This window comes from Cervus canadensis, chromosome 5 (assembly GCF_019320065.1).
Source record: "Cervus canadensis isolate Bull #8, Minnesota chromosome 5, ASM1932006v1, whole genome shotgun sequence".
NCBI classification, from domain to species: Eukaryota; Metazoa; Chordata; class Mammalia; order Artiodactyla; family Cervidae; genus Cervus; species Cervus canadensis.
Genome location: NC_057390.1, coordinates 61,924,541 through 61,946,791, shown reverse-complemented (window position 1 = coordinate 61,946,791; position 22,251 = coordinate 61,924,541). Strand labels below are relative to the sequence as shown.

At 39.8% G+C, this 22,251-nt stretch overlaps 1 non-coding gene across 1 annotated transcript; it reads right to left on the bottom strand.

Moving 5' to 3' along the window:
- Positions 1-568: 568 nt before the first annotated feature.
- TRNAS-ACU lies at positions 569-641 on the bottom strand. Its single transcript has one exon. It is a non-coding gene; the product is annotated as a tRNA-Ser (tRNA).
- Positions 642-22,251: the final 21,610 nt, after the last annotated feature.

The following is a 22,251-nucleotide window of genomic DNA, read 5'->3' as shown; positions in this document are numbered from 1 at the left end:
AAAATACAGGGTTGAGAAATCCTGGCAGCTTTCTCTTCTGCCTCAATCTGAACTTCTACATTGCAGTTGATGTTAAGAAAGCAATTCCTAATGATCAGAACATTTGGCTGAGGATGGTTTTTTGTTTTAATCGACTTTAATTACCTTAAGATTTTTGACTTGATATTCTAGGTAATTTTTTCTTGTTTTTTTGCAGGGGTTTGGCGATGAGGTGGAGTACACTTTTTCTAGACTTTTGTGTTATCTCTCCAATTATCTTTATCTGGATCCTTATACTAGGGCAACAAAGAGGACAGCGTAAAATATAGTACCCAAAGTGTGCATTTCTTGTTTCCCTGGGGAGTTCTGTACTGGTGTTTGCAGAAACAGGTGTTATTTAGCAAATGCCTTTGTGGCTTTGAAAAAGTCATAATTGTTTGTATATTTTGTGATTGTTTTGGACCAAATTGCTTTATTTAGCTGCTAATATTTTTCTCATTTGGGGCCATTAGCATATCAAGTGGTGTTTTTTTGTTTGTTTGTTTTAATTTGACTGTGCCAGGTCTTAGTTTTGGCACATGGGATCTAGTTCCCTGGCCAGGGATTGAACCCAGGCCCCCTGTGTTAGTAGCACAGAGTCTTAGCCACTGGACCACCAAGGAAAGGCCTCAAATGGTGTTTTTGAATTTACAAAGATTTTGCACACTGATTCCACAGATGTAGTCATTTACTTATCCATTCATTCACTTATTTTTTAATACAAGGTCAGATACAAGGTCACTACTCTAAAGATGCCCATAGAGCCCAGATAAGATTGAGCATCTCTAAAATGTCGAGCACAGTATTACAGTGTCATTTAATCACCATTCCTAAAAATATAGGGATTATTATTCCCATTTTAGAAATGCATAACGTTCAGAGTGGGCATGTAATTTTCCCAGGCTTATGCTAGTAGTAAGTGACAGAGCCCATATTTCAACTTGGGGTTCTCTAATATAAAACTCCAAAGCTTCCATTACAATACCCTGTAGTTTAAGAATGTTTACCAGTTTAAGAATGTGATCATCAAATTATAATGAAGAAGAAAAAAAATTATAATGAAGAGATAGGATCCTTAAGTTTTGAAACCATAACTGCTTCATATGCTGTTATGGGAAGACCATAACCATATGCTGTTCCCAGCATGATGACATGTTTTAATTTAAGAATTCAAGAATTCCTTAAATTTTGGAATCTGGGAGACAACTGGAGAGGAATACCTGTACTAATTAAATATCTTGATAACACATTTATTGAGAGTTGGAAATCTTCTTGACATTAGTTGTATGGGTTAAAATCTACCATCCTGGGATCTATCATGTTGCTGCCAGCTGCACATATTTGAAGAGGAAGGGGAAGATGGAAGGGAGGTGGCCAGGCTAAAATCTCCCTGGGGACAGTCTCGGTGCTAGGGAAGTGGGTGGTGGGAATGAAACATTTCAAGGGATTCTCTTGCTTCTGCTTTGTTCTTGATCAGGACCAATTCTAGCCTTCATACATTAAAGGAGAGAAAAAAGAGAAATTCAACAGGAAGAGGGAAAGAGAAGGAAGAAATATTAGTGAAAAATAGGGTAGGCAAACTCATAGGAAAGTTTTCCTATGAATTCAGAAATATCAAAATGAAGTAGAGTCCTCCAAAAATGTCAGGATTATAAGTTTACATTTATTCAGTAAATTTCAAAGTCCTGGGTGTGGGACATTCCCTCCCTAACATGAGTAATGTAGGTGCAAAAGTACATAAAGTATAGAGGCTCTTCAACGGGTCAATGTGCTACACTTGAAATGACCTCTGCAATCATTGAAATCAACAGGGCATTCAAACACCGTTTAATGGTATACTGACATCAACAATTTAAAAACATATTTTTGAAAACTTGTATTGAAATGTATTTGACATATAACATTGAGTAAATTTACAGTGCACAACACCTTATATGTAATATGGATAGCATTTATATATTATAATATGATTATCATTGTAAGGATAACTAGCATCTCCACCACATTATGTAATTATCCTTCCTTTTTAGTGGTTGGTATAAAGAATAGTAGTCTCTTAGCAAGTTTGATGATTATAATATAATATTTTTGTCTATATTCACAATATTGTGCATTAGATCTCTATGGATAATTTACCATACTTGTAAGTTTGTACACTTAAACAGCATCTCTAATATTCCCCATCCTCTATCCCCTTGGCAACTATCGTTTACCCTCTGTTTTCACAAGTTTGGCATTTTTAATTTCTACAAATTCATGATATCATCTAGTTCTTGTCTTTCTCTGTCTGACATCAACTCTTTTATCTTAGAAAACTCTGGTCGAATCTTCAGGGATTCCCTTAGAGTGTACCTCAAGTTTCTGATTGGATCTGTGGTCTCTAACGTGCATAAGAAAGGTAATGCCAAAGAATGCTCAAACTGCTGCACAATTGCACTCATCTCACATGCTAGTAAAATAATGCTCAAAATTCTCCAAGCCAGGCTTCAGCAATATGTGAACTGTGAACTTTCAGATGTTCAAGCTGGTTTTAGAAAAGGCAGAGGAACCAGAGATCAAATTGCCAACATTCGATGCATCATCAAAAAAGCAAGAGAGTTCCAGAAAAACATCTATTTCTGCTTTATTGACTATGCTAAAGCCTTTAACTGTGTGGATTGCAATAAACTGTGGAAAATTCTGAAAGAGTTGGGAATACCAGACCACCTGACCTGCCTCTTGAGAAATCAGTATGCAGGTCAGGAAATAACAGTTAGAACTGGACATGGAACAACAGACTGGTTCCAAATAGGAAAAGGGGTCCATCAAGGCTATATATTGTCACCCTGCTTATTTAACTTATATGCAGAGTACATCATGAGAAATGCTGAGCTGGAAGAAGCACAAACTGGAATCAAGATTGCCAGGAGAAATATCAATAACCTCAGATATGCAGATGACACCACCCTTATGGCAGAAAGTGAAGAACTAAAGAGCCTCTTGATGAAAGTGAAAGAGGAGAATGAAAAAGTTGGTTTAAAGCTCAACATTCAGAAAACTAAGATCATGGCATCTGGTCCCATCACTTCATGGCAAATAGATGGGAAACAGTGGAAACAGTGGCTAACTTTATTTTTCTGGGCTCCAAAATCACTGCGGATGGTGATTGCAGCCATGAAATTAAAAGATGCTTACTCCTTGGAAGGAGAGTTATGAACAACCTAGACAGCATATTAAAAAGCAGAGACATTACTTTGCCAACAAAGGTCCATCTAGTCAAGGCTAAGGTTTTTCCAGTGGTCATGTATGGATGTGAGAATTGGACTATAAAGAAAGCTGAGTGCTGAAGAATTGATGCTTTTGAACTGTGGTGTTGGAGAAGACTCTTGAGAGTCCCTTGGACTGCAAGGAGATCCAACCAGTCCATCCTAAAGGAGATCAGTCCTGGGTGTTCATTGGAAGGACTGATGCTGAAGCTGAAACTCTAATACTTTGGCCACCTCATGAGAAGAGTTGACTCATTGGAAAAGACCCTGATGCTGGGAGGGATTGGGGGCAGGAGGAGAAGGGGACGACAGAGGATGAGATGTCTGGATGGCATTACCAACTCGATGGACATGAGTTTGGGTAAACACCTGGTGATGGACAGAGAGGTCTGGTGTGCTGCAGTTCATGGGGTTGCAAAGAGTTGGACACGACTGAGCAACTGAACTGAACTGAACTGAATGTATATAAAGAGAACCAGGTAAATTGCTTTATTTTCAAAATCCATCTCACCATCTCACTTATTCTCAGATGTGGAAATTAATTTCATTTGATGTCTGTTTTACTGTGGAAATATGAAGTGAGCTAGGCAGAGGATTTGTGAGACCTTTTATAAGCAAACTTAGTAAACGTGCAGCAAACTATAAGAGAGGAACTTTCCCAAAATATTGCACATGCATATCTATTATGATGACGAGCATTGCTGAAGAGTGAATTGATTAACTCATTTTAGGCTGGGAGAGGGGGAACATTGAGAGGTAAACTGTAGAGACAGTTATTGATTTACACATAAGGCTTCTGAGAGAAGGTCATTGACATTTAGGGAGGAGATGAGAAGACAGAAGGCCAAAGACACTGTTTTTCTGTTTCAGTTCAAATAAAATAGCCTTCAGTATTGTGTCCATAAAGTCTGGAGAACAGTTCTAGGCATCAGCAGAAAAAGAACGTGTCAATCCAATCACTTTCTTCTCTGTTCTTTCTTCTCTTCTTAATCTTTTTTTTCCAGTTTTATTGAGATATAATTGATATACAGCACAATTATATATAGATATAATTGATATAGAGCAATTGATATATTGATATAATTATATATAGATATAATTGATATAGATGTATATTTGATATATATATAGATATAGAGATATAATTGATATATATAACTGATATTGATACAAGTTTAAATTATACAGTACAATTATTTGATTTACATATATTGTGACATGATTGTCACTGTAAGTTTAGTTAATATTCATCATCTCATATACAAAAAAAAATAGGAAAAGGAAAAAAAATTCCCTTGTGTTGAGAACTCTTAGAATATACTCACATACTCTGTATGTATTATACAGAAATGTTAACTATAGTCATCAGATTCCACATTATATTCTAGTACTTAATTATAACTGGAATTTTTTGCCTTTTGACTACCTTCTTCTGAGTTTTAACTTTGTACAAAATAAATACTGAATTTAGAGAAGCAGTAGGAAGGAACTGTGAGGCACTGGGAAGCAAGATGTGGGATAACTCTGGGAAAAGTTTCTGTAGAGCAATAATAGTTACCACTGAAACAGGGAGAGCCACTGTTTGCCAAAAGACACCTTCTTTTTTTCTCTCTAAGCACGTAGCCACAGCTGTGTTCTTAGCCTCCCTAGCAGCTAGGTTCACCATGGAACAGAGTCCTAGGCAATGCCATGTGAGGGGAAGTGATGGTAACCACTTTCAGGCAGTTTCTACACATGCTTCTCCAAGATTTTCAGGATGCCTAGGGTGGAATACACCACAGACGCTTCAGAGAACTTGTGTTGCAAATGTTAGAGCCTCAATCAGCTTTGGCTGTTGAACTAACAAGTGTTTCCATGTATGAGGGAACATCACCACCATAAAAAAAGAACATCTGACTTTTCTGTTATGTGAATAAGAAAGAATCATCTAGTGTATTTCGGTTGTTTTACATTTCAGGTTCTGTTTGTTTCAGCAGGTATTTCCCTGCTAGTCCCTAAACACAATTTTGTTGGGGAATATACATATATACACTATTGATACTACGTGTAAAATAGATAACTAACAAGAATCTGTTCAATAGCACAGGGAACTCAACACAGTGCTCTGTGGTAACCTAACTGGGAAGGAAATTCAAAAAAAGAGGGGATATGTGTACATGTATAGTTGATTCACTTTGCTGTACAATAGAAACTAACATATTGTAAAACTACCATATTCTGATAAAATTTAAAAAAGTAAAACGATACCATCATTAAGCCAAAAATAACATATGTGTAACATATAATTCAATTTTATAATTTAAAAACAAGCAAATTGTTAAAAGCCATTCTGAAGGTCTCTAAAATTTCTTTCCTGGGCCTGGACTTATTGAGAGGAGGCCTTGCAAAGGGGAGAGGGATGGTTGCACACACTTTTCCAGGTTCCCATGCACTACAACTTCATGATCCCATGACAGTTGGGGGCGAGAGCACGAATTGTTTAGATTTCTAAAATGGATCTGGGAAATTTATGCTTTTCCTGTTGGGGAAAGTCTCTTGATTTATGATCATCATGTTTATATGTACTAAATCATACTGAAGTATATGAAATATTTTGTTTTTTAATTTTGGTTGAGCGAGGTGTTGGTCATCCAAATGAATGACTATTCATGGATGGCATAAATTCCAAGCAGCGTTTGCAGTGGGTGTGCATTATTGGAATGGCAGAGGCAGATTGATGGTCTCTGGATCCCACGTGAGCATCAGACAGTGCAGCAACTGCTCAGCACAATCGCTTTCTGACCATAAACTTGAGTTGTTATGATTGTTGGTAACAGTTGTACTTTAAAACATGAAGAAGGGTAATTCTAAAATGATGATCCATGTTGTTCCCTAATCACTATTTTTAAAGGCCTCAATGCTTCTACGATGTCATGTTTAGAACCAATGTGTGCCCACATAACTGATGGAAATGCTTTGATGCCACATTAATATCTATCTGCATAGCCATAAGAGTAAATTCATTTATTATTTAACACCTTAACTGTCACCTGGTTAAAAATAACTGTTTACTTTTCTGTTTGAAAAATAGTATTCCTAGGTTGACATTATGTTGCTTTTACACAAAAAAGAGGCCCTCTGATCTCAGTCATTTATCAATTAGCAGATTTTACTATACTCTCAGGACAGTGTTAGGTACTAGAAGTGTGAGGAAGAAAGAAGAGATGTGTAACAAGGTTTCTACAGTCTTAAGAGGGACCCACTTAACATGATAAGAATCATTTGCAAACAGAGGTTGAAATTCACATTAGATTTGCTCAAGAGGACCTTGAGCATGGATCTTGAATCATGTCCCTGGTACCTGCTATCTGCGTAACACTGAACAAATTGTTTGATACATAGGATCTCAGTTTTCCAGTCTATGAGATAATTATGCTATGAACTACAAACACTGTACATCAATGAAGGGGCAGAGTGTCTCCTGTGGTCCTAACACCAGTCCTGGAAGAACAAGAATATGGCTAAATCATCCAATTCATACAGCAGTGGGTGAGAAGTATTCACAGAGAAGGAAAGACTTAAAAAGCAGCAAATTATAAAGAAAGACTCAAAAGAGGCAAGAAATAATGACTCCAAACCTACAAGTGTAGGTGAGGGCCAACAAAATCTGAATAAGTAGAATTAAGAAACCAGAAGTGTGGATATTTGAACATGATTCTGTACTATGTTCTGTATCTATTGGAGCATCTTATATATCAGCTAGGTCTGTAGGAGAAGAGAGGTATTCAGCTCACCTCTGGTTTAGAAAGACACTTGTGAATCTTCCACTGATTGTCAGTTCTTGTGAACTGAGTTACACTTTTAAGATCACTAGATTTCACAAGTGCAGCAGGAAATGGCAACCCACTCCAGTCTTCTTTCTTGGAAAATTACACAGACAGAGAGAGCCTGGAGGACTAGAGTCCACAGAGTCACAAAGAGTCAGACACAACTAAAATGAAGCATGCAGATTTCACCAAACACTATCATTTGATTGGCTTATTTTTTACTGTATATCATCTCCCCCAGTGGGGTTTAAGCTCCATGAGGACAGGAAGATATTGATTTTCCACTGATAATTTTTTAGCTGATAAATCCTTTGTTCTGAGAGCTGGAAAAGTGTAGGTGCTTGATATTTACTTTAAATAAGTGAATTAATTAAATTAATGAATGAATAGATTATATAACTGGGTATCCTTTACAGGCAAATCATAATTTTTTGGTCTGAGACATCTACATAAAATGCAGGTCCCTGCCATTAAGAGATAGACTCTATTGAGTCGAAGTCAATTATGCAGTGGTTTTGCTTGCAGTTGACTTAGAGGTTGGCTGAATTAAGGCAATGGTGGCCAGTAAAACATATAAATTGGTCTTCCAGAAGTTTTGAGGGAGAAAATTCTGGGCCCTTGAGGGAAATCCATGCCCTCCTCCACTCTCTCTTTCTCTGTCTCTCTCTCCTCCCCACTCCACTCCTTTTCCCCATCTGAACCCTTTATGACCACAGTTATCTTGAGGCCACAAGACAAAATGAGCAGCGCAAGGAGCCTGGCAGAGCTGAAAGAGTGGAGAGTAGTGAAGGTGGCAGGCATGACATTTGACACTCCACCAATTTGTGGACGCCCAGTTCTGTGAGTCCTGGAGAGCCCTCATTGTGTAAGCCACTGGGAGCTGGGTTTTGTTACTTCAGCCAAAGCATCACAATTGTTACCACCTGTTACAATTCCTTCCAGAGGACTGAGTTAAAAATATATGTGGTCATCAAGAACCAGCCAAGTAGTCTTTCATAAGCTTTCAAAATACTCTACACCAAGAAACATTATCTAATGTTTCCTCAAATAGAGGAAGACAGTAACAAAGCCCAGATTGATAGAATTAAGGATAGGACCTAAATCTTGTTACTTTCGCCAAGATGCTAAGAGAGAGAAAAAAGAACTATTGTACGGAAAAGGGAGTAGGAATGTCCCATATCCTGTGAGACTTAGTAACTGATGTGTACCTGGCAGCACTAATATTTTCATCTATACCCACTTAGCAATTTTGTCTTTAAGAGGTGCTGTAGTGGGTAGTAAAACAAGCTGACTTGATCAGCCAATATTGTCTTGGTTTTCCTGGCCTGTTGGCCATTCTGTAGGTCTGCCCACTCACAGGTAGAAAAGAGCACATCAAAGAGATGAAATTCAAATAGATCACTTCCATTTCTAGTTGTTACCATGGTTGAAAGGTGTGATGGAGAAATTTTAAACTATTGGCCACTGGGAAGTATTTCAAATTTAAATAATATATATACTCTTCCCTTCACCCACACTCATCCCAGAACTCTCTAGACCCTGCCCTGATTCTTTTCTTCATAGCATCTATTGCCTTGACAGACTGTATATTGTAGTTACTTAGTTGTTATTTATATCCTCCCGCTTAAACTGTAGGCTTCACTAAGGCAGGGATTTCTGTTATCTAGTTCATTGCTAATAGTTAGCATCTATGAGAGTATCTGCTACACAATAGCTAAATAACCAATATTTGTTGAAAGAATGAAGGTTTTTTTTTTTCATTTGCAAAAGTATAGAACAATTGAAATATTTTATAAACTAGGTTTGAAATTACAGATCCAAGCTTGAAATGACTTTCTCTGGTGACTTCTTTTAGCTAACAAACAATTTTTAAACTTTTTTTAGACTTCTAGTAAAACTTGGATCCATGCAGAACATATTTAATTCAGGGAAGAGTATTTTAAGGAAAATGGAGATTCACTCTTTCAGGGAGCAAGGAGAGAATGTGGAGTACTGACTTACTTTACATATCTTAAAATTGCAAAGATATATTGTTTTCCAATACACTTTTAACTAGAGATGAATCATCCTCTATTGAGACTAGGGTCACATATAAATTAATTTTCAAAATGCTTCAGTAAAAAAAAAAAAAAATGGTCAATGCTTTCAACCCTTTCCCTGGCAGAAATACGAGACAGAAATATCACAACTCTTAGGGTAAAGCATGGTGGACTGCAAGCCTGCACTAATTTTTGCTCCTCTTCTCCAAGTGACTCTTTCTTTGCCTGGGAAGGTTGTACTGCCTTCCCTGGGCTGCAGCAACTTCCTTGGTTCCTCAACCTTCTGTTCCCCTTGACTGTTCCTCCTTCCTCCCCTATCCTTTGAGAAGAGGTTACGGTCTAGTGATCTGCAGAAAGTTAACAAGCACTGAACAAGTGTGGGGTTCATATGATCCCTTGGGTCCGCTTGTTCCCCTAGAGTTAAATACCAGATTTCTTTCAATAAGTACCATCCCCTCCTTGTTCAAGGAGGAGATGCTTGTGAATGAAACTCACTCCTGCATGGTTCACCATCAAAGACAGGCTTGTTAAATAGGTCATCAGAGGGCTTCCAGCTTTCAGTGACTGGGGTACCATATTTCCTTGACAGAAGCAGGTAGTCAACCAGGGCATTTATTCATTGAAGGCCAGGCTTTTGTATTATGAAACTTCTAGCAGATGTGATAAGCAGTAAATTGCAGATCTACCCCTTTTTTTCACTCCAGAAAGTGTGTGTGTGTGAAATCAACAGAATCCTGCCTCTCTGTGATTTATGACCCACTTTTTACCAACTCTTATCAGGTTCCCACAAGCCCCTTTCTGATGTAGCCTGTGTCTGAATGACAATAGACAAACCAGCACCATTATGCACCCAAATCTCTCTCTGCATTCTATACACCAAGATTACATCTGGGGCATTGATTTATTGCTGCCATTCTCCCCACAGGGACCAGTTTGTTCAGCCTGAACAAGATCTACTATTATTAAACGGAGTCAACAACTCTATGTGAACTTGGGAAAGAAATTATCATTGGCTCTCACCATTCTAACAACACAGGTATATAAGGAAAAGCCTGCATTTAAATATTTAGACTGTATATTTGTCTCTGCTAGTCTCTTTTTTAAGTATGCAAAATAAGATAAAACAAGGCTTGGGAAGAAGGGAATCTTTGTGGTTTCTCAGATGTTGAAACACAATGTGCTTTTTTTATGAACTGCACTGAAATGATTACAAATCTCTGCTTTGGTGTGTATTTCTGAAACACCTACTATATCTGTAGCAATGAGGTTTTATGACAGCTTTAACAGTTTCTGCAAAATTTATATGTTCTACCAGTAGATCATTTGGGGGAGTGATATAAATTTTACAGCACATCAGAGTTTTATATCACCTACAAATGCCTGATGTAGGATTCACTATAAGCAGCCCTTACATCCACCCACAGTTTTCTATTCTTCAGGGTATTTATGTTTGCCAGGCAAAAGGGCCCTTCAATGCTTTTCTCTTTACAAATGATCATTCCTCCTCCCTTGTTACCTCTCACTTTAACATCATTCGATCTGACTATTTGTCTATGAGAGATTCACTCCTGCTCTCATCAATTTACATAGCAGACAATCTCTGCATTACCTCTGCTCTCTAACTCCCACAGAGGGGGGCAGTGGTTTCCCTGGAGTTTCTAGAATCTCTGAAGACTGGGTGAGCTAAATGAAAACCCCAAAGGGAAATCCTTTTCTGTAGAGCTCTTACTTTCTGAACCACCAGTTTTTACCTATGATCTGACATACGCTAGTGAACTTAGGAGTGGCCTCAGAACAGAATACTTTCAATTATAACAGCTTTAAGAAATCTGGGCCCATCATTGCTAAATCTGTGGGAACATTCTGGGTCATGATCCCAGAGATTTAGACACACTGAAGAAAGTCAAATACAGGCTCAAAGCTGTAGTGGTCCTTTTGTTGAGGTTGTTACCAGAATGCCATTTTGGGAAAACTTTTTGCCACCTTTGTTTACTAGGTCAGGAATCTTTGTCTTTAATCTTTCTCATTTCTATGAGCCCTATTCTTGGTGCCTGAATATCTGAAAGATTTCCTGTAGGCATTTCAGCATAATGGCTGAAGAAAAATATGTGTGTTAAAAGGTTTATTGGGCATATAGAATTTGTTTCACTTGGAAATCATATTTTCCCCCTCCCCAGCTTCTGCACCCACTCCAAAAAAGAAAAGAAAATGCTCTCAATCCACTTGGTTTGAGTAGGAGCAGACCTATAACTTCAACTCAGTTTGGCAGATTTGTGACCCAGGCTTAGCCAATCAGGAAGATTCTCCTTGTGTCTACAGGATCATGAGCTACATGAATGATACAAGCTCAGGACTACAGGGCCATCTTGGAGCCACACAGAGAAAACCTGAGACTGAAATGAAACAGGTAAGAACAGAGCCCAGAGTTGGAGACAAAGTTCTACAACCTCAACTGCTCTGACTACAGCCTCTTTCACCTCTTGGACTATTCATTTAGGTCAGTCAATAATATCTGCCCTCTTTCAATTTAAACCAAAACAAAGGGAAGGATAAACACCAACACGTGCTTGCATACTCAACTGCTTCAGTTGTGTCCAGCTCTTTGCAACGCTATGGACTGTAGTCTGCCAGGCTCCTCTGTCCATGGGATTCTCCAGGCAAGAATACTGGAGTGGGTTGCCATTTCCTCCTCCAGGGAATCTTCCTGACCCAGGGATCGAACTCATGTCTCCTGTGGCTCCTGCACTGGCAGGCAGATTCTTGACTGCTGAACCACCAGGGAAGCCCAAACACCAACACATAAGGAGTCAATTCAGGTAAACCACATTATACTTTGGGTACCTTACAGCCTATGCTTTTCACAAAATAAACAAGGTCATTTGTCTCTTTATGTCCTGTGCTATGATCATTTATGATTTATGACATTGTTTGGAACAAGAAGTTGAAAAGTATAGAGTTCTATTAAAGCAAAGATCCCAGTACCAGTTTCTATTATAGTTGGCCTGAGACATCAGCCAGAACAAAGTCCAGAGGTATCTGGACTTAATCCCCAAGCAATAGGGAGCCAAGATAAGTGTTGGAACAAAAGAGTGACAATTACAGTTTTGCTTTCCAAGAAGCCAACACCAGCAACTGTGTGAAGAAGGGCAGACAGTAGGGAGAGACTTACGGAAGGCATAGCTTCTAAGCCAAGGAGAGAGCTGGCAATGCAGTGGCAGAAACATGGGAAAAGAGAAAATGAGCTTGGGGAAAGTTTCTGAGGTTGAGGCACTTAGTGATTGAATACATGGGTGTGGGAATAGAGGTGTCAGAATTCCAGTAGAGACAGGTGGAAAGTGATGCTGTTACTGATCCTAAGAAGAAAAAGAAGATCATTATTGAACAGGTGGAAGGAAGAAGAGATGGACGTTTTCCATAATAATTGCAGCTTCGACTATTCTTTTACTGCCTTCAGGATAACCAGATGAGTTTGGAAGTGCAGAGTGATGTTAAATTTGAAGACATTAGTGTAAGAGATTTCTACATTTGGTGGCAGTAGAGTCATGAGGATGAATGCATTTATTCATAGAAAATAAACACATGAAGCTTAGGGAGAGAGAAAAGCAGAGCCACAGGGGCCACCAGCACCCAAGTGGCAGACTCAGTCTAAGGAGCACGGGAAGGAGACCTAGCAGAAGCTGTCAGAGCTGAAGTAGGAGAAGATAAGTCCTCAGGACTTAACGTGGAGAACGTTTTCAGAGGAGAGTAGTTTACAATCTCCTAAGTTACAAATGGGGGCTTCCCTGCTGGCTCGACAGTAAAGAATCTGCCTGCAATGCTGGAGACCTGGGCTCGATCCTTGGGTCAGAAAGATCCCCTGGAGAAGGGAATGGCTACCCACTCCAGTATTCTTGCCTGGAAAATTCCATGGACAGAGGGGCCTGGAGGTCTATAATCTGTGGGATCGCAAAGAGTTGGACATGACTGAGAGACTAGCATTATGCTAAATTACAAACATAAGGACATCCCTGGACTGCTCAGTTTGCTTACAAATGAGGTGAAAGCACCATTTACTTGAGAGCTTAGCTGGGAAACAGTGTTGCCGTAGCACCGGCTTTTATTGAGGGGAAAAGTCCCTTCCCAGGGACAGTAATACAGGTGAGAATATATTAAACATCAGCCAAAGATAGCTCATGCCTTTCCAATTATAGAATGTTCTTTTTCCTTCCCACCTGTGTGTGATTCACCCTCCAAATCATGTTCTATTTCTGAGAACCCAATACCTCTTTTTTTGCCCCTGTTTCCCATACATGTATCCTTTCTGAACTACTAACATTAATGCTATATTATATTGCTGATACTCTTTACATGCCAGGCACTGTTCCAAGTACATTGCATACATGTTAACTTACTTAATCATCCCCCAAACTCTATGACGTAGATATTATTATAGCATATAAGAGCACTGACATATTGAGATGTTAAGTGACTTTTCCACGTTCATGCAACTCTAAAGTACCAAAACCAGGGTTTGAACCTGGGCTATTTGGCTTCATTATACATGGATCACGTTTCTGTGATCTGTTTTGTGAATGTGCACATGTGCATGTGTTTGTATTTTGTTGCTTGGTTGTGCTATTCGGTGACTTTCCAAATAGCTTTCAAACCCTCTGATTGAAGTGCCAAGATCTTATACTTATTTGAATTCTTCTTGGAATTCAGTAATAATAGCTCATTTATTAAGCTCTTACTAGGTCTCCTGTCCTTATTAAATACATTAGAGTTAACCCTTGAACAATGAAGGGGTTAGGGGTGCCAACACTTTGTGTAGTTGAAAATTCACATATAACTTACACTGGGCCCTCTGTATATGACCGGTTCCTCGGCACCTAAGTTTCCTCTACATCTATGGAATCAACAATCGCAGATAATGTAGCACTATAGCATTTACTATCGAAAAAGCTTCACAAATAAATAAACCCCTGTATTTCACCTGTGCTACTCAAGCATCCACTATATTTCATTTATTGTCAGCTTCAATGACATAGATGAGGTTATTACTTTTTTAAAAAATTTACAATTGGGGAACTTGAAGCTCGAGGAGATGAAATAACTGGTTTAAGGTCACAGAGTAGGTGACACTTAGGCTTTAAATGCACATGAACACTAACCTCTAGATGCTATTCCTGTCAATTGTATGAGTAAGTTCAGTAAGTAGAGGACTTATTGATTGACTGTAATCATGCACCAGACTGTCGGGATGGAAACTCATTCTCTTTATGCAATCCTGCTTGCTGGCCATGTCCCTTTTCCTATCTATTTTCCATCTGATTGTTGCTGTTTAGTCATTAAATCATATCTGACTCTTCACTACCCCATGGACTATAGCCCACCAGACTCCTCTATCTGTGGGTTCCCAGGCAAGAATATTGGAGTGGGTTGCCATTTCCTTCTCCAGAGAATCTTCCTGACCCAGGGATCGAACCTGCATCTCCTGCATTGGTAGGCATATTCTTTACTGCTGAGCCACCAGAAAGGCTCTTTCCGATGATGGGGAGACTATAAGCAAGGCTACCATCAGGTGTTAGACCCAAGACTATATGGGGAGCTCAATTATGTGAACAAATCAAAGCTCAAAAGTGTTCAGTCTGACTAATACAGTTTGCAGATATTTTTTAAAAAGGAACAATGAGAGAAATTCTCAATTTCAGCACGTCAGAGCATACAAGGTAAAGGAAATTGGCTTCGGGGAGTCATTTGAATAATGGGACAGTTCAAATAAAGGATGTTCCGATTACTGAGTTTGCACTGTACTTAATCTACCATACAGAGAGCAGCCCTCCAGAGCATTTGCTTCCACACTAGGTGCCTCTCTCAACATTCAGCTCAGCCATGCTCCCTTCTCCAGCTCATGATCAGCCTTTTGAAAGTCTTAGACTCTTAAAAATCACTTTTCAGAGAAGAAATTCTTTGAGTTATTATTCTTACTTTTTGTAACATGTTAAATTGTACATTAGCCAGAAATAAATTCCTTCCAGCTGATCTCTAGGTTGGGACCATATTGTCACCTTCTTTCAACAAAAGTCCTAAGAACGGTAGCAGCAGGAATAATGAAGTTTGCCTTCCATGTGTTCATGCATGTGTGCTCAGCTGCTCAGTCATGTCTGATTCTTTGCAACCCCATAGACTGTAGCTTACCGGTCTCTTCTGTCCATGGAAACTTCCAGGCAAGAATACTAGAGTGTGCTGCCATTTCCTAATCCATCCTCTCTCAAAGCTTTAGTATCTCATTCAGTATTTTGCTTGGAGCACAGTCCAGACACTTGACCTGACCCAGGTCTATCAAGGGAAGTCCGTAACGATGAGAGAGGCAAAAGACATGCTTTGGCTTTCTAGTTGAGGATAGCGAAGATTGATTTATTCCTGACTGGTACTGCCCCAACTCCAGGGCAAGGCATATACCACACTAGGGTAGCAGAAGAGGGGAGTTTGACCAGCCCTCATTTGAAAGACCATCTTGATTATTCGGATGGTCTTCTAGCAGAAAATCATTTTTCAGGATAAGGTATCTGATTGTCCTGGGAATGCTCTGGCTACAGGATCTGAATTGTCTCCCACCACCCAAATGAAATGGAATGGCCGAAACCTGGGAGAAGAACAGACTCTGAAAAAAAAAAAAAAAAGGTAAAGCAGAAAAGTAAAGAACTCTCAGAGGAGTCAAAGAGCCAGAGGATGGCAGGCGAGCAGGGAAGATCCGATGAAAAGGGAATTATTCTCTGCTGAAGTCAGCAATATTGGCTACCTGGGGCTTCCTGGAAAACTTAGGCCATAGAACCCACGCACACACACTGATGAGAAGGAGGGGCCAGTTGAAGTGGATCCATTTTCATGTCTTCATCTATGCCCTGCTTCTTGTAGATGCTATGGTTTAGAAGACAGGAGGAAGGAAAGGAAAAAAAAAAAAAGGAAGAGAAGGGAGAGGAAGGGAGGGAAGAGAAAAGGATACTTTGATCCTGGAGTTGACTCTGCACAAAGATAAAATGCATTTTTTTTACATCCTCTCCATTTAGAGAGATTGTTTAACATTTGTTCTAAGATATTCAAAGTATTTAAAGAAAACATGTAATTCCAAACCTTCGTCTGATTGTTTGAGTTACTAAAGGTGGGATTTTCAGCAGAGACTGCTCTTGAAGTTAGAAAGCATCAATATGATAACTAAAGTCCTTTTAGTTAGGAAGGACTATTCATGAGTAGGAATTGGAGAATTCTCTCTGAATAGCACAGGAGAAAGAGGGTGGAGCCCTTTGGCTCTGAAGCAGTGTGAATGGTTATACAGGAAGGTAAGCAACCTCCCCTTTGCAATGTGTGAGTCAGCTGATTCCTAAGAGAAACACCCATCCTTGAGAAAGGAGTCCATCAGCTTTAGGAATGATAATGTCTACTGTTGTCCCATGTGCCACAAAATAAGTTCCCTTTGTTACTCTCATACCTTTATTGACTACGTGTTTCTTATAATAGTCGGTATTAGTGACACTGTCAGGGAGTCAGTGTGTATGAAGGGAATGGGACAGGAAAGAGAATTGCAGCTTCCACACATCACACCTGCTTTGGGGTTAGCAGGGTCCAGCAGCATCACTTTAGGGAAATCAGTAACCCTACATTTCCAGGAGGGTCCCTAGCAGTCAGATTCTCTGAAACCCAAGGTATCCTGGCTAGGAACATTGGGAGGCAGTGAGAACAGAGTGGCAGGACCAGGGTGAATTGATTCTATGAGGAGAGGCAAGCCAAATCCCCCTTTCTCCAAACATAAAGGCAGATGGAAGGATGGAATAGGGGAGCACTAGACTAGATCCTGCTAATATGTGGCTCCGGACAAAGCAGATGGCAGATAATTGAGTTATAATTCATCCAATAAGTGTTTATTGAGCACCTGTTACATTGCAGGCACTGTGCCAGGATATAAAACCAATTACACAGACAGTATCCTAAGAAGTGTACATCTAGGAAAAAGACATCCACGTGGGTCAGCAGTTACCCAACAGTGAGATGAGCAGGATGATAACTAGAACACTGATAACAAGCATCACTTCTTTTCACAGAGTAAGCACTGTACTTGGCATTGAGCCAAGTGCTTTTATATTCTACAACATTTGCCCTTCCTAACAACTCAATTTGAAAAGTATTATTAGACCCATCTTATGGATGAGGACATTGAGACTTAGATAATTTTTTTTTTGGTCAAGTTCATAATGCTTATGCTATTTCCTAATGAAGGTATGGAACCTCTTGGTCTAATCCCAAAGCTTGTCTTCTTCATAAGTTGCTGCCTGGGAGATGGCTAGATGCACTGGTCAGCCCTGAAGGCTTTAAAGCAAGAGATGAGATAATTTTCTATTTGATATTAAAACATAAGTAATAGCTTCATAAAAGATGTTGGGGTGGGAGTAGGGGAAGTGTGTGTATGCAAATTGCATGGAGGAGAGTCACATGGTGCTTCACGGAGGTGTGGGTACCATGCTATGCTGACCTACTTCAATCCGATTGGAATATAGGGATGAAAGTGAGTGTGGAGTGAGTGAGGAGGAGGGGAACCATGGTACGTGGACATAGACTGGTCAGAGGATTCTTATCATGGAGGGTGTGGTGTGCCAAGTCAAGGAGAGTGAAATATAAATGCTCTCAAGCCATGGATGATGCATCTTAAGGAATAGGATGATCTCATCTGATTCTGATGGCAGGGGTCACATAGACAAGGGTATGGGTGGGGAGGAGAGAGTGAATCGAGTTAGGAAGGTGACTATTGGTTTGATCTAGTTCATCACATTCAAGAAATGAGATAGAAGGCAATTTAAGAGAAAGTAAGAAAATAGACCAAGAAAATAGTTACAAAAAGTGATTCACGGAGAACCCCACAGACTGTGCCTTCATGCCCTTCCTTCACCACCACCAAGACCAGATCATCAAGGTCCTAGGAAATTATAAAATCGGGTATCATCCTTGAAGCACACCTTGGGAACTGACTTACCTCCCAGCATATCTCCTAGTGTGCCCAATAAACTTCATCTAGATGCCAGAGAAGGAAAACGGGGCCAGGCAGCTACAGTGAGGGTTCCTTATTGGCTCAGCAGATAAAGAATCTGCCTTCAGTATAGGAAACATAGGAGACACTTGTTTGATTCCTGGGCTGGGAAGATCCCCTGGAAAAGGAAATGGCAACCCATTCCAGTATTCTTGCCTGGAAAATTCCATGGACAGAGGAGCCTGGCAGGCTATAGGCCATGGGGTTACAAAGAGTTGAACACCACTGAGTGACTAAGCATGCATGCACTTTGGAGTCAAACTTCTTGCATTTTTTAAAAATTGAAGTACAGTTGCTATACAATATTATATAAGTTATAGGTATATAATACAGTGATTCACAATGTTAAAGATTATACTCTTATTTATAGTTATAAAATATTTGCTGTATTTCCTGTATTGTATCATATATCCTTGTAGTTTAATTTACACCTAATAGTTTTTACCTTTTAATCCCTTACCCCTATAATGCTCCTTCTTCCCTCCCAACTACTGATTTTCTCTTGCATCTGTGAGTCTGTTTCTTTTTCCTTATATTCACTAGTTCATTGTATCTTTTAGAATCCACATAAACTTCTTGCGTTTAAATTCTATGTCTGTTTCTCACTATCTGTATGCTCCTAGACAGTTTTTTTAAACCCCCTGTACTTCAGTTTTCTTATCTATAAAATGGAGTTTAAATAACAATAGTAATAATAGAACCCACTTCATAAGATGGGTGAGAATTTTATGAAATAACGCATACAGAGCACATAGACTGATGCACATACCAAGCACATACTGCCTGATGGATGGAAAAAGTTAGCAATTCTTTTCCAGATAACCACAGGCCTGATTTCTGGGGGTTCTCCTTTTTTTGCCAAGCAGGAAAGTGGCTGTCTGAGTCCAAAGCCAAGGCCTTTTGGCTTGAGGAAACATTTTCCAAGAGTTCTTTAGGCCCTCCAGCTCTATTGCGGGGGCCTCTGCGGTCTTCCTTTAGAACAAGAGGCTGTCCCTTGCCCCCAGTGTACTCACTGTTCAGGATGACTTCTAGCTCCCGATGAATCGCAGGCTCCTGGACAGACTTCACAGAGCTTCTTTTTCCACAAAGCTCAAGACTCAGGCTAAATACAGGCTCATTCTGATTTTTTTTTAACAGTGAAGACAGATGGAAGCCTGTATTCTAGATGTGTCTTGGGCCATGAGAATTTGTTTTTTGTGCCAGGAAATTCCTGTTGGCTTCCTATGCTAATAAACATAGTCAAAGACGATCTCTAATCTGAAGCATCCCACTTTGTGATTTCCTAAGCTACTCAACAGCTCGGGTTTTGTCCTCATCCATCATTCAGAAAGCCCTAGATGGAACAGGTCAAACAAAGAGATAAGTTTGAAACCTTGGCCGGTGGGAGGGTGTGGGGTTGGGCGGTACCGCCGTAGCATCTCCACAGTCTGGCAAGAAACCAAGAGACATGGAGTGGGAATCCCTGTGCATGATTCAAGTCACCTAGGGATGCTTGCAGTCCATCAGGCTTACTGTTTCTCTGCACCAATTACAGTCTTCTCAGAGATAAGTCCAATTTGAGGCTATGGAGGGGATATTTTCATCTTAGGGGTTAGGTCTACCCCAAACCTTCTCCAATTCAATTTTACATTCTTGATAGCTCCAACACTATTATGAACTACTATATCATTAGATTTTGACATGGGCAATTCAATTTAAAGTCAATGCTTAGAATCAACACTTCACAGAAGCCAATTCAGTTGAGAAGACAAGCTTCGGGCTACAGTCAGAAGTGGGCTTCCCAGGTGGCTCAGTGGTAAAGAATCTGCCTACCAATGCAGGAGACACAGGAGACATGCGTTCTTCCCTGGGTTGGGAAGATCCCCTGGAGGAGGAAATGGCAACCCACTCCAATGTTCTTACCTGGAGAATCCCACAGACAGAGGAGCCTGACAGGCTACAGTCCATCGGGTTGCAAGGAGTTGGATATGACTGAGTGACTGAGCACACATCAATGCTCAGCCAGGAGTAGCTCTGTCAAAATTAGAAGCTGAGCCCACACGCGCTTGCGCATGCATTTGAAATGTTATCGCCTCCATGATCTCTAGTTCTGCCTTATATACACTTTAGACATCAGAACTAGCGGGGAGAAGCTCTGAAACAGCTGGAAGAGGCCACCCCAACAAAGAAATCTCTGCCCAAACTGTTAAAACCAACACACAACAGATGGGGCTAAGCTGAACTTGGATAAGTAGCAGACAGATGTCTGTTCTCAGCGGTATCTGACTAAATTCCAGAAATCCCAGGGGATATTCATAGTACCAAAGTGACACTATTTTCCAGAAGGAGAGGCCAGAACCCCATTGTAATCTCCCTGGCTGCTCACTGCAGTCCATTCAGTTCTCTGAGTGATCATCAGACTCATCATGTGCCCTGAATTTCACCAGTCACCTTTAACAACTTCTTCCAGAACATGAATTAGCCTAGAAGCCCCCAAAATCACTGCTTATAACTACCTCTAACTTCAGTGACACCATCACCATTAAATGGATGTGTTCCCTTCCACAGTCACAGCACCATTTATGTGGGAAGCAACATCTTATTAGTGGTTCCTCTTATGCCTGGTGTTACTGTCTCATCTCATAACTGACATCATTCTGCTTATTAACAAATACATCTCTAAGGCTCCCCAGCACTAGATCTCTAACTGAAGTTCTGTGTCACATTCCAGCTTTAAAAAGTACCTTCAAATTCTGCACAGCCGTATCTGCCCCTGCATTGGCAGTCATGCCCAGGAAAATGGTAAGGAATGAACACATCAATAAGCCTTAGACAAGAATTTCCATTTCTGGATACTTGACAGCCAGAACCCATCCATCCATACAGCCACAGTGGATTTCCTATAAAGATTGGTATCATCTCTTCAAAGTACTGCTTCACAGCTCTCCCTCTATCTTCACTCTATATCTGAAATCCCAAGTCCACTGCCATTTCAGCATGTGGACCATAATTAGTAAAGCCATAAGCCTCTCAAGACCGGCTTGATTCATAGTTAATGCACAAGAGAAAAGCCTAAACATATGACAACTAAGCCTGGGATATTTTGAGATGACATCCAAGGGCATACATTTATACTCATCGCCAACCTCTACATAGAACTAAAATATGGATCCCAAAATAAACAAACAACAACAACAACAACAAAAAACCCACAAAATTCATCTGCAGCTGCCACTCTGTAGCCCATAACCTAACCAAACTGCTTCATTTTACAAATTAGCATAAAAAGTTATGAAATTTTCCTAAAGCATTCTAAATGGTAACACATTTTTTTCTCCAGCTTTCTTGAGATATAATTGACAAATAAAAATTGTATATATTTAAGGGTTGGAAAGATCCCCTGGAAAAGGGAATTGCTACCCATTCCAATATTCTTGCCTGGAGAATTCCATGGACAGAGGAGCCTGGTGGGCTATAGACCATGGGGTCACAAAGAGTCAGACACAACTGAGAAACTAACACTTTCACTTTTTTTTTCAAGGTATATAACATAATGTTTGATAGAGAGAAATATGAAATGCTTACCCCAATGAAGTCAACTAACATCCACCACCTCACAGAGGCATCATCCTTTTTAGTGAAAACAGTCAAGATCTACTCTTTTAGCAAATTTCAAGTGAACCTACAGTCTTAACTATAGTCACCATGCTGTACATTAGACCTCCAACACATCTGAAACTTACCCTTTGACCAACATTTGTCCTACCACCAAGGCCCTGGTAACCAACATTCTACTCTCTGCTTCTATAAGTTTGAAAATTTTAGATTCTACATATAAATAGAAATCATACAGTATTTGTCTTTCTATGTCTGGCTTATTTCACTTAGCTTAATGTTTTCCAGATTCATTCCTGTTATTACAAATGATAGGATTTCCTTTTTTTTAAGTTAAAGAATATTCCAACGTGTGGGTGTGTGTGTGTGTGTGTGAGAGAGAGAGAGAGACTTCTTTATCCATTTATCTGTTGATGCATACCTAGATTGTTTTCAACCTTTGCCATTGTGAGTAATGCCGCAACAAACATGGAAATCGAGATACTGATTTT